This window comes from Plecotus auritus (genome assembly GCF_963455305.1).
Source record: "Plecotus auritus genome assembly, chromosome: X".
In the NCBI taxonomy this organism is placed as follows: Eukaryota; Metazoa; Chordata; class Mammalia; order Chiroptera; family Vespertilionidae; genus Plecotus; species Plecotus auritus.
In genome coordinates this window covers 11,698,591-11,712,537 of record NC_137784.1, presented here as the reverse complement: position 1 = coordinate 11,712,537, position 13,947 = coordinate 11,698,591, and the positions used below count along the sequence as shown (strand labels likewise).

General features: G+C 43.5%; 1 protein-coding gene across 1 annotated transcript in view; it reads left to right on the top strand.

The window, feature by feature from the left end:
• Positions 1–219: 219 nt before the first annotated feature.
• The window catches only part of ADGRG2 (adhesion G protein-coupled receptor G2), a 121,583-nt gene continuing 107,855 nt past the window's right edge, over positions 220–13,947 (top strand). The window contains exon 1 of the mRNA XM_080653297.1: positions 220–265. The gene's annotated coding sequence lies outside the window, so the exon portion shown is untranslated. The remainder of the gene's footprint in view (positions 266–13,947) is intronic.

The window sequence follows — 13,947 nt, the reverse complement described above, 5'->3', positions numbered from 1 at the left end:
CGGAGCTCCCCGCGGGGCTTCGGCCCACCACACTGCTCCTTCATACCCCCCTCCCCCCTGTGCCCCGCCCGCTCCCCACCTCCGCGTCCAGCCTAGGACTCGCCGCACCACGCCACCGGAGAGCGGGCGGGCGAACGAACCATCCGGGAGCGGCGGGGGCGGCGCCCAGCCCGCGGGAGGCGGGAGGCGGGACGCGGAGGGAGGGAAAAGGGAAAAAGAAGGGCCGGAGGGCGTCAGCAGCCAGCCCGTCGGTGGGGACCGGCAGGTAAGCGCGTGGTGCCGGGATGGGTCTATCCCCTGGGGTTCTGAGACCCAGCCCAGGGAGCTGGCGACGGGCGCGGGCGGTTCCCGCTCAGCGCCCGGACTTGCAGCGCTATGGGACAGCGGGGCGAACGCTCCCTCCGCCCAGCTGCGGCTCTGAGCTGGGGCCCAAGGCCGCCTTGAAAGGCAGAGGCAAATGACCGAGCTTCGAGGGCCGACACCCTGACAGTGTGGGAGGGTGCGCGCCTTGGGATAGGGGGCTCCTGAGACGCATAGTCCGAGGGGATGACTGTGTATCCAAAAACTTCCAACGGACTCAAACCCTCCCCATCGCTCTGGGAAACGGGGCCACGAGTCTTGGTCTCACTGTCGCTCTTGGAGATTCGATCGAGTGCATTCAGTTTACCGCTCCCGTCAGTGGGTGCGGCGGAGCCTGGGGAGCGCTAAGGCGCCCGGGGCCCTGGAAGGCTTGGTGGGGTACCCACTGGCGGCACCCAGAACAGGTGGCCCGGCGCGGCGGGAAGGGGCGGCAGCCCGGAGTCCAGGGGTGAGCATGAGGGAAGGAGAAGGCTGGAGGTTTCAGCTGAGAGCGTTTAGATTAGGGACTTGTTTGGAGACTCCGGAACTGTATAGGTGAGCAGGAGGAGGAGAGCTGATGGGCCTCCAGAGGGCTAGATGAGGCAGGCGGCAGCGTCTTCCGTGGCTGCTTGGAGGGTCACACTTCTTTGTCTGGTACCTTCCACATTAATCCCTTGGGGGTCTCGTTAAAATGCATCCGATTCAGTGGGTTCTGGGGTGGAGCCTGACAGTCTGCGCTTCTAACAAGCTCCCAGATGCTGCTGCTGCTGCTGCTCCATGGACCACACTTACGTGACAGGCCCTGCAGACGTACATTTTGTCCAACGGTCTGAAACCCTTAGGAAAAGTGGGACCTTGAGAGAGGAGGTCCTAAGACTTTGCAATCCCACTTCCACCCCAAATACACACATTAAAACGATTGCTACTCATTTGGTAGCGACAGGCTTTACTTTTCTTACCAGTTCCTATAGCTAGATCCATGATCTAATAGTAGAGTTCGCTTCATGGGCATATGCGACCTGTGTTTGCTTTAAGGCTCTGCTGTCACATTTCTTAATAATTTTGAATAAGGGGCTTCGTGTTTTCATTTTGCACTGGGCCCCTCAGATTATGGAGCTTATCCCGTCTAATAGTCACCATAGGCAGAAAAAGGATCCATTTCTTCTAACGGGGTTCGGAGCTGGTGGGTGATGGAGAGTGAAGGTTTATTAAGCGGAGACTAGCTAGATGTTTGCTGTTCCATCTTTCTCAATTTCTCAACTATTTTAAGAGGTAAGCCTATCAGTATAATCTCATTTATACACAGTATGACAATATTTACTGTTTTATTCATGTTAACAATAAACAGTTTATTAAGAACTTAATTACTAATGACAATACAATTAAGTTTGATGTTGTAATAATTTGTAAACTGACGAAGTGTGTGTCATTTCCCAAGGATTTGGGGGAGTCCTTTTTAGCGTCTCAGAGTTTTGTTTCGTGAAGATCTAAAATGAGCTGGACATTGCTTGGTTTGGCTGCTTCTAGAGCTCAAATGCAAAGCTGGAAAACAAAAATGCCCAAATTTTGTAGCTGTTCCAGGGGTATTGTTTTACAAGGCCTCAGCTTGATGCCAGCCCCTATCGGATTCCCTCTGCTTTTATCATTCCCCACACCCTGCAAGGTGACTTTCATTAAAAGGGGGATAGAGCAGTGTTTGCTATTGAAAACCACTGAAGAAATGCAAGGCTAGCATCAGTGTTTTCTCCATGAATAATTCTTGCCCCAAACCCACAGAATCCAGGTGTGTGTTCTTTTCTAGAAAAAAAAAATTGGAAACAGAAAAGAAAAAAAATTGAACTTTAATTTTGGATATGATTTTGTTCCACAGAGGGAGAATAAGTCTGAGAAATGGAACTTCATTGGCGGGTTTGGCAGGGAAAGGAGAGCCGCTATGTTTTTGGTACCATGAACAGCCTTCCAGAAATCGCAAAGTGAGTTTGCTCAGGTGTTAGGCAGAGCCAGTAAAGAAGCTGCTTTTCCATGGCCGACGTGGTCATTCTGGGGCCTCTGGTATGGCTGTGGTGTGGCTGAGTCTGGTTTAGGACTCAGAACAGGGACATAACTATGTAGGTTCCTGGTGCCTTCACTATTCACATGAAACTAACAAATACATTTTCCAATTTGCTGTCTGAGAGTGACAAGTAACTTTCAAATACACACTACAGAGTGGGAAGAACACCATTAAATTAAAAGGGGGTGGGGGAGAATGTTTCTGTGATGTTGATAATTCTGAAGATAGAAAGGAGAGTTCTGCCTTTAGTAAAAAAAACTTGGGAGCTGGTTTTTATGCCTCACTGGGAAAGGCCTTCCCTACTTTAAGATAGAGAAAAAATTTTCTTTTAGATTTTGTAAAAATGTGTATGGTTTTAAAAATATGTGGGTCTTTAATTCACATGGAACTTATTTTGGGGGTATGATATGAGTTGAGGGGGTACTGGAAGTTAAGAAATGGGCTAAACATTTGGGGGAAATTATCACAAAATAAATTACCATAATCAAATAAGATTCTATGAACACTGTTCCATTTTATAAATCTACTTAATTCATGAGTTGACTCCATGTTTTACAAACTGAGGTACAATTTATTTATAATAACATTCACCTTTTTTAGAAGATGGAGAAGAATACCATCACTCCAAGAAATCCTTATTGACCTTTGTAGTCAATCCCTCCCAGTACTCTCAGCCCCTGGCAAGTACTGATTTGTTTTCTGTCCCTATACATTTGTCTTTTCCCAAATGTCCTGTGAATTGATTCATACACGGCATAGCCTTTTGAGTCTGACTTCTTTCATCTAGCACAATGCATTCGAGATTCCTCCCTATTGTTGGGCGAATCAATAATTTGTTCCTTTTCAGTGCTGAGTAGTATTTCACAGTTCATTTATTCATTCACCAACTTTCAGTGATTATAATATAAACATTCACATACAGCTTTTTGCGGAACATACTTTTCATTTCACTCAGGTAAATAACTAAAAGTAGGATTTCTATATTGTGTGGTAAATTTAACTTTATAAGAACTGCCAAACTTTTCTCAGGTGGCTGCACTATTTTATTTGACTTATACAAAGTGGAATTAGTGATTTTTTTAAAGAGCAAAAATTTTAAATTTTTATAAAGTCTAATTTATCAGGTTACTTTTCTTCTATGGATAGTACTGTTAGTAACCTGTCTGATAAGTCTTTGTCTACCTCAAGTTTACCAAGATTTTCCCCTCTACTTTCTTTTTGACATTTAATAGTTATATCATTTATATGTAGGTTTATGGCTTCATTTTGAGTTAATTTTTATGGATCAGAGTTCATTTTTCTATATTGATAGCCAGTTGTCCCAACACTATTTGTTGAAAAGACTGTACTTTCCCCCGTTATATCCTCTTTGCCCTTTTGTCAAAAACTGATAGACTGTAAAAGTGTGAACTTATTTTTGAACTCTATTCTGTTCCATTGATCTGTATGTCTATCCTCATGCAAATACCACATTGTAGGTCTTACACATTCTTGTGAGATGAATTCTTAGATTGTTTTTTTTTTGTGTGTGTCATTTTTATTGCTTTTAGAAATTATATTTTTTCTCATTTTATTTTATAATTATTATACTATTGTATAGAAAGGCTAACTTTTTGTAGGTTTATCATATTCATGTCATGTTGCTGAACTTTTGTTAGCTCTCATAGCTTTTCAGTCAACTTTCTTGGATTTCCAAAGTAGATAATCAAACTGTCTACAAATGGCAATAACTTAGGGACTCCGCTCCCCCAATTTTCTTTTATTTGCCTCATTTTTTTTTTGCCTGCCTTAGTAGCTAAGCTTCCCTCTAGGGCAGTTATTTGGGTGGGGATGCTTCTAATAGTGTATCACTAGGTATTAATTATGCTTTTTGTAGAGTTCTGGTAGTTTCCCTTATGACTTCCAGAAGGGTTCTTTCTATTTTTAGCTTCTAAATGTCTAAAATTTCATTTTAAAATTTTTTGTTTTGCTTGGATTTTTTTTTCATTGAAAATTTTAACAGTTTAGAAATGAATCAGTCTTCTCAGCTTTGGATAGTCATAGTTTGATCTCCCCAGAGAAGATAGTGTAGCATAAGTCAATTCACTTTATTTAGACTATGAAGAAACTACCTTTAGAGTTTTTTAATAATATTATTTTTGGGGGGATGCAAGGTACAGTGAGGATGAGAGAGAATAAAGGGATGGTTTACAACCTACTTATGCATAAGTAAGATAGCTTTTTTGTAGTGTTTTTCAAATGTTCCTGCCCACTATTCAAAGTGAGAAACATATTTTAAATTTCAAACCAGAATGAACATATGTACATATAATTGAAACAAAAATCTTAGTGTTATGACTCTCACAAAATATACACTTTGCCTTTGTATAGTATATGCTGATATTTTCAATTCTCTTCCTTTTGTTTTATTTCATTTTATTTATTTGTTAAATATATTTTTATTGATTTCAGAGAGGGAGAAGGAGAGAGGGATAGAAACATCAATGATGAGAGAGAATCATCTCCCCACCCCCAACCCCCTACTGGGGATTGAGCTGGCAACCCTGGCATGTGCCTGGACCAGGAATGGAACTGTGCCTCCTGGTTCATAGGTTGAGACTCAACCACTGAACCTTATTGGCTAGGCCGTTCTATATCATTTTAAAACAATCATCATGACCCTCTAAATTGATTTGACCGTTCTTTCATAAAACAGTGTTTTATAAAATTGTTGGTTTAGTTTTTAAGCCCCAAATTGCTGAACTGTGTCCAGGACAAATTCTTTTTTTTTTTTTTTTTTTTTTTTAATCCTCACCTGAGGATATTTTTCCATTGATTTTTAGGGAGAGTGGAAGAGAGAGGGAAAGTCAGAGAGAAACATATCAATTGGTTGCCTTCTGCACACGCCCTCACCAGGGCACGGGTCAGGGAGGATCCTGCAACCAAGGTACGTGCCCTTGACTGGAATCGAACCTGGGACCCTTTGGTCCGTAGGCCGATGCTCTATCCACTGAGCCAAACCGGTTAGGGCCAGGACAAATTCATTTTATATCAGATTTTGCTATAATGCAAAGTGAGTTAAATTATAATACTCTCAGTTAATCATTGCTATCCACATTTCTCTCTTGAATTACTGTGTACCTTCTAAACCAGTCTCCCAGCATCCACCTTTGACCCCACAGAATATCCAGTAAATGTAGTCTTATAAACCCACTGCTCAAAACCCTTTAATAATCTCTACCCCACTTAGAATAAACCCCTAGATCAGGGGTCCTCAAACTTTTTAAACAGGGGGCCAGTTCACTGTCCCTCAGACCGTTGGAGGGCCGGACTATAGTTTAAAAAAAACCAACTATGAACAAATTCCTATGCGCACTGCGGGCCCGGGACAAGTCGGCTGCTAAGCAGGACAGGCAGCGGCACCTGGCGGGCCGGATAAATGTCCTCGGCGGGCCGCATGTGGCCCGTGGGCCGTAGTTTGAGGACCCCTGCCCTAGATCCTCACTGTAGCCTCTGAAGTCCTATATGGCCTTTACCCCTATTCTTTTCACACTTCTTCAAACACACCAGTCTCCTAATTAATCCTCACTCAAGTCAAGCATTTGCCTGCCTCCCAGCCTTTGCACCATTTCATCAGGTGTTCACATAACTTGTTCCCTTACTAGTATTTCCCTTGGGCCTTCCCTAACCCTCATTCTAAAATGGAATTTGCCACCTACCACTATAAATCTCCATCCCCTCATCCCACTTTTGTATTCTTTGTAACACTATAATCTGTGGTTATATATTATTGAATTTTTTGTTTCCTGATTCCATGTCTTCCCCCACCCTTAGAAATAAGTTCCAAGAGGGCAAGGGCTTTGTATATCTTGCTCACTGATTGTTGTATGCTCAGGATCTGGAATAGTGGGGCACAGTAAGTAATCAATAAGTATTTGTCAAATGGATGATGAGTGCACCTAGAATCTAGGAAAAAAATCAAGCACTAATCTTAAGAGAAATTTAATGCACTCTGCCTTTCTGTTCAATTTTAATGTGGAAACTTAATTAGGTAAAGCATGAAGTATATTTTAATGTAAGTAGTTCATTAATCAACAGACATTTGGTATCCACTATGTTTCTGGCTCTGTGATAAAATAACAATAGCAAATAGCTAATGTTTATTGAGCAGGCACTGCTGATACTGCTTTATATATTAACTTATTTAATCCTCCCAACCTCTTGAGGCACGTACTACTATTATTATTTTACGAATGAGGAAATGGAGGCACAGAGATGTTAAGTAGCTTGTCCAAGGCCATCCAAAAGGTAACTAGTAGATCTGGGGTTTGAACACAGACCATCTAATTTCAGAGCCAGTGTTCTTAACCACAATGCTCATAGCAACAAAGAGTACACACAATTCCTGACCTTTATACACATGTAATGTTTATGGCCTTTGTTCCCTTAGCATAGTGGTTCTCAACTAGGGCAGATTTTGCCCTCAGTGGCCATTTGGTAATATTTGGAGACATTTTTGGTTGTCATGACTGGCACAGATGGCAGTGCTACTGGCATCTAGTAGGTAGAGGCCAAGAATGTTGGTAAACATCCTATAATGCAGAGGACCCTCTCCCTTGACCCCCTTACTCCCCGACAAATAATTACCTGGATCAGTGGTCCATAGTGCTGAGGTTGAGAAATGCTGCCTTAGCACAGCAGTTCTGAAACCCCATTCGAATCATTTGGGTTGTTTTCAGAATAAATACTGATATCTAGGTCCAGTTCCTGACCTTAATTAAATCTCAAGTGGGCCTTTAGCATTGCCCAGCGATCCTACCATGCTTGCACAGTGAGTTTGCATTTCTGTTGTACAAAACAGCTGTTTTATGCCTTCCTTTATTTCCTCTGCCACTCCTACATCAGCTTCTCATTAGACAGCAACCTCCTAATAATCTCACCACCCAAACTCCTAACATACCCACATTTGTACAAATACTCATGTACCCCCCACTATTGTGAACCTGAATGAACCAACCCCAATGTGTCTACTAGTAAGACTGGCTTCATTTCTGAGCTCTGGACATATTCTTTTCTTTATAATTAAAAAAAAACATTTTAATTTGGAAATGTCAAATTTTACAAATAAGTTGCAAAAACTAAAAATGGTACAAAGAATACCCATATACCCTTTATTCAGATTCATCTGTTGCAACATTTTATCCCATTTGCTTTATCATTTACATTCACAGTCACACGTAATTTTTTTCTGAACATTTGAGGATAAAATTACATGTATCATGGCCTTTATGCTTAAGCACTTCAGTATGGATTTCCTAAGAAAAAGAATATTCTCTTACATAACCATAGTACTGTTATCAACTACACTGAGTGGCCAGATTATTATGATCTCTGAATGCATAATAATCTGGCCACTCAGTGTATATACTATATAATAAAAGGCTAATATGCAAATTGTCCCCTCGACCAGGAGTTCAACCAGCAGGCAGGCCGGCCGGCCAACCGCCCATGTCCCCTTCCCCTGGCCAGGCTGGCCGGACCCCCCCACCCATGCACGAATTCATGCACCGGGCCTCTAAAATATATATATATATATATATATATATATATATATATATATATATATATATATATATCTCCTATCTAATAAAAGAGTAATATGCAAATTAACCATCACTCCACTATATCCACAAGCCACGCCCACCAGCCAATCAGGAGTGAATATGCAAATAAACCCAACCAAGATGGCTACAGCCACAGAGAGCAGGAGGGAGGTTTGGGTTTCCCCGGCAATGGAGGAAGCCAAGCTTTCCGCCTGCCCTTGTGGGCCTAGGCCTCCACTCAAGGCTACAAAGTTTCAATGATAGAAGATACATAAACCCAAACAGAAATGGCGGCAGCCACGGAGCTGGAAAGAGCAGGAGGCTAGGGTTGCCTCCGGCGATGGAGGAAGCCAAGCTTTCCCCACACCCTGGCCGGCCCAGGCCTCTGCTTAAGGCTACAAAGTTTCAATTATAGAAGATACATAAATCCCAATAGAAATGGCTGCAGCCACAGAGTGAGCAGGAGGCTTGGCTCCGCTCCAGGCTACAAAGTTTCAATTGTAGAAGATAAATAAATCCCAGATACCAGGGCCTCCGCTTGGGTCGTCAGGGGGCGTGGCCAGCCTGCAAACCACCACAGGCCCCTCGCCCAGGCCACCCTACGCCCCAAGGAACCCCCACCCTGATCCGGGACACCCTTCAGAGCAAACCAGCTGGCCCCCACCCGTGCACCAGGCCTCTATCCTATCTAATAAAAGAGTAATATGCAAACTGACCATCACTCCAACACACAAGATGGCTGCCCCCATTGGTCAAAGATCCTGTCCCCATGTGGACACAAGATGGCTGCCACAAGATGGCCAGCAGGGGAGGGCAGTTGGGAGGGACCAGGCCTGCAAGGGAGGGCAGTTGTGGGTGATCAGGCCAGCAGGGGAGGGCAGTTGGGAGGGACCAGGCCTGCAAGGGAGGGCAGTTGGGGGCAATCAAGCCTGCAGGGGAGGGCAGTTAGGGGTGACCAAGCCGGCAGAGGAGGGAAGTTGGGGGCAACCAGGCCTGCAGGGAAAGGCAGTTGGGAGGGACCCAGGCCTGTAGGGGAGAGCAGTTGGGGGGGACCAGACCTGCAGGGGAGGGCAGTTGGGGGGGGACCCAGACCTGCAGGGGAGAGCAGTTGGGGGAAAACAGGCTGGCAGGAGAGCAGTTAGGCATCAATCAGGCTGGCAGGGGAGTGGTTAGGGGGTGATCAGGCTGGCAGGCAGAAGCGGTTAGGGGCAATCAGGAAGGCAGGCAGGCGAGCAGTTGGGAGCCAGCAGTCCTGGATTGTGAGAGGGGTGTCCGACTGCCCGTTTAGGCCCAATCCCACCAGGATCGGGCCTAAATGGGCAGTTGGACATCCCTCAAAGGGTTCCAGATTGGAGAGGGTGCAGGCTGGGCTGAGGGACACACACCCCCGTGCACGAATTTCGTGCACCAGGCCTCTAGTGTGTGTATGTGTGTGTATATATATATATATATATATATATATATACACACACACACACACACACACACACACACACACCTAGTGGCCAGATTATTATGTGTTCAGAAATCATTATAATCTGGCCAGTGTATAGTAACTGTTATCTAATCTGCCATTTGTATTCCAATTATGACAATAGACCTGATAACATCCTTTACAGCATTTTTACTTTTACAGCATTTTCACTTTTAATACAGGATCTGGTCTAGGATTGTTATGGCATTTAGCTGTCAGGTCTCTTAGTGGCTCTTTTAATCTGGAACATCTCCACATCCTTTCTTTGTGTGTGTGTTTTTTTAATGACATTGGTATTGTGGAGGAGGAAAAATAATCTTCCCTCTACCCTTCTAGGTTTTTGGCTGAGACTCCGCTTATAATAAAAGATGGATTAAGGGGAGAAAAATAAGCAAGTTTAATAACATGAATACCTCCTGTATACATGGGAGAGACCCAGGAAAATTGAGTAACTCCCCCAAATGGCCCAAGCCACAGCCTAGATTTAGATCAGTGCCCTCTCCATTTATTAGAGTTTCTAAAGATTTAGAGTCACCTCCTCTTCCTGGTACAGACAGGGAGACACCCTTAGAAATGCAGATGTTCCTTATAAATGTAAATGTCTCTTACAAAAGTGTAACTTCTACTTCGTTTTTAGAGTTTCTCCTGGGTCTTTTTTCTTTCTTTTTTTAAAAATATATTTTATTGATTTTTTACAGAGAAGAAGGGAGAGGGATAAAGAGTTAGAAACATGGATGAGAGAGAAACATGGATGAGAGAGAAACATCTATCAGCTGCCTCCTGCACACCCCCTACTGGGGATGTGCCCACAACCAAGGTACATTCCCTTGACTGGAATCGAACCTGGGACCCTTCAGACTGCAGGCCAACGCTCTATCCACTGAGCCAAACCTGTTAGGGCTGGGTCTTGTTTCTTAAAAAGAATCAACCTCAAGATAATCCTTATGCCAAATAGGCATATATTGTGATGCCATATTCTGTTCCCCCTAAAGGAATGCTTTAAATCTATTTCTAATTGTTTTCACAGTTTTCAATTATTTTTTCCTCTGACTGCAGTTAGCATTAGTAGCCACCTTTGGACAGACACATCTGTATCTATATACTAGTACAATGTTGAGGCTTTTTATTAAGTTTCAGCATCAGTTGTTTTTCTACTTTTTCCCTAAAAGTCTGTTTCTATGCTCATTTATTCCTTTATCAAGTATCTATATAAAAATGTCATTTAAAAATATCTTTAAAAAATTGGCAAGGGGAAAAAGGGAGGGGAATGAAGTAAATGAAGGATGTTTTGAAAAACTCAAGTATACTTTATTTTGCTGTGATCACACCCAGGTGGGCAAGTTGACACTAGTATCTCCTTTTGTGCTAAATTGCATAACTCCATTCAGCAAATATGAAGTTAATTTGATAAACTGGATAGAGCAAATACAGTCTAAAATTGAGCAAATACCTTCCACTTGGTTTTGGTAGGAGACATTGGATGAATGTACTCTGTGCAGAGAGCCCCAATAGTATCTACAACAATGCCTTTCCAATGTACAAATCGATCACCTGGGGATCTCGATAAAATGCAGATGTGGATTCTGTAGCTCTGGGGAGGGGCCAGAGATTTCTGCTGTTTGAGAACCACACCTTGAATAGTGAGGCTTTAGAGCACATCTGGGGATTACCTGAAACCTTTGCCCATTGCCCATTTACAGATGATAAACATCCCTGCTCAAGTGCCTCTCTGGACTTGTCCTCCCAGCCCTGGCCTGAAGAAATGAGTGGGGCAGGGCAGGCATGGAACACCCTCTTCTTGCCTGGCTTCAATATTTTGCACTTCCTCATTCATTCCAGAAAGACTGTGTATCCATTGCAACAGCCCTGACCCTGACCACTTGAGTACACACCAGCCCCCTTCCAGCCACTCGTTGAGCATTTCTCTGCCCATGAGCCTGCTCTACCCGCCCTTGTGGCAGACTGGGAGTGGCAGGGAATTAACACTGAATTAACACTCCCCTCTCCTCCCAACTCCACCCTGGCAGCAGCCCTCAGTGAAAGCTGGTAGATAAACAGCCCAGATCCTTTGCCCTATAGTGGGATAACTCTGAGAGGGAGGGACAGGCTTTCTACACTCCCAGGCTCCCGGGACTGAGCTTCAGTTGCTCCCAGTGGTAACTGGCTTGATAATACATCTGTCTGTATTAGCCGCCTTCCTGCTGCTCTCACTTCCCCATTCTCCTGTTTCCTGGGATCACATCCTAAATAAACTTTTTGTTTTTGAATCCTTGCCTCAGAGTTACCTTCTGGAGGAACGGAAGCTATAGCTGTTTGAAGCCAACAGTCAGGAAGTACTTTTGTTCACTTTAGTAAAACCCCATTGCAAGAAAACAACAGGGAGCTCCATGGTTTGTTTGTTTGTTTTGAGGCGGGGGTGGTGTTCACTAGTGTCTAGTTATTCTGTTGGCATGACACCAACCATTCAAATGGCTGGAAATAAGGCCAATAATGGAGAGAATACTTCCGTGTACCTGGGCTATTTGGGCACTATGTCAACAGAGTTGATATTCTGGGCTCCCCAGCAGAACTGATTCTGATCATTCTGACTCTCTGGGGGCGGGGAGAGATTTCTTTGAGTTTTGTCTCAGAGCCCTTGACCACAGTTTGTGGCCTCTGCAAACCTTATCCTGGCTGTATCGTACTCCCATGTTCCTCTTCATAGGCCTCCCTTCCTGAGGGTCTCTACTGTGAACTCTCTGCCCATCCCCTTGGGACAAGGAGTCCTTTCTTGGACCTTTATTGTGTGGAGGCTCCTAACATTAGGTTTCAAAGACGTGCCCACCCCTGTTTCCCAAGCTTTGCATCAATGATCAATGCTCATACTAACTGTGTCTTCAGCTTGTCCCTTTCCTCCTGCATTCTTCCCCACATTGGAAGTGGATCCAAACCTTTGCATAATGTAAGCCTCTAAGGGCATTTTAGAGCTGCCTGCACCCAGATGGGGGTTCTTAGACTTTCTGTATGTTCAGAAGGATACTATAACCCAACTTTCTTCCCTCAAGACCTTGTGCACAGAATTCTCCATTCTGTGGTTCTTCACATATTTGGAGACCACATCAGGCAGTGGTATTTGGGAAGGAGGCCTGAGCTGGAACTCTGGACTGAATTTCTCATAGTCTCACTGTATCTCTACCAGGTTGTACTGCCTGCCAAGCTGAACATCCATGTCTTTGTTTTGACCTCTTGGGATTTGGTATTTTAAGGGTACATGGTACATTAGCTAGGATAGCTTTAATGTAAAACATCTGTGAAAACATCAAGGTGAATGCTTCCCTGGGCTCTCTTCCTGGTTTGCAGACTGCCATCTTCTTGCTGTGTCCTCAAATGGTAGAGAGAGCGGTGAGAAGGAGGGAGGGGTGGATGGATGGAGAGAGAGAGAGAGAGAGAGAGAGAGAGAGAGAGAGAGAGAGAGAGATCTTTCTCTTATAAGGCCATGGTCCTATTGGATTAGGGCCCCACCCTTATTACCTCATTTAACCTTAATTACCACCTAAAACCCTGTCTTCAGATATAGTCACACGGGAGGTTAGGGCTTCAACATATGAATTTTGAACCCACACAGGTACACCAGGCAGGATTGGTCCATAGCAATAACTCTGCCCAGCTTCCCTGCTCTTCCTGCCCCCCCTCCTTTCTCCCACCAACATTTCACCTATTTATCTAGCTGAATTTTGAAAATACACAATTAGAGATTAATTTGTTTGGTTTAAGGAATTGTTAAAATGTAAATGGGCACAGATTTTGGTTGGTGTGCCTCTATGTGAGGGCTCCTGCGAGCAGATAAGGGTTCAAAAAGTAGGTCACTGGGCACCTATAGGTTGGGAATGGGCTCCACCTAGGGGAGAGAAAGGGCACTAAAATGGAAGTCGTTTTTCTCAAAGCAATGTGTCCCATTGTTCACTTTGGCAAGACCCATTCAACTCCTCAGAATCATTTTCTTATCTTTTTTTTTTTTTTTCCAAAAATAACACTTAAAATCAAAGACTTGGCTACTTAATCTTGTTTCCTTGGATCTATGAGCAATTTGAAAGACATTGCCTTTTAACGAGTCTAATTGACTGTATACAAAAGAAAGTAGTACAACTTCTCATTCATTTATCCAGCCTTCTATAACACAGACTTTTTAATAGCCAGAAAATTATGTATATTGACAACAGATGTTTGCAGTAAAGATTATTATGTACTTTTCGAATCATCAAAGATTAAATTATGTATGGGATGATTTTCATATTAACTGTGATTTTGATAAAGTCTTGGTTACTGTTTGTTACTAAATGGCAATCCTTTATCAACCAGGATATGTCCACTTGAATACTTCATCTTCCTCCTTTGCTAGCATCAAAATGGCACAGTGAGCCCTTCTTGTGGCTTGTTATTGCTGGGATCAGCTACTTGTGGATAATTAGTTCAGGTAATCAGTACACTATCAGTCTGGCACATGGCTTTGACCCCTATGT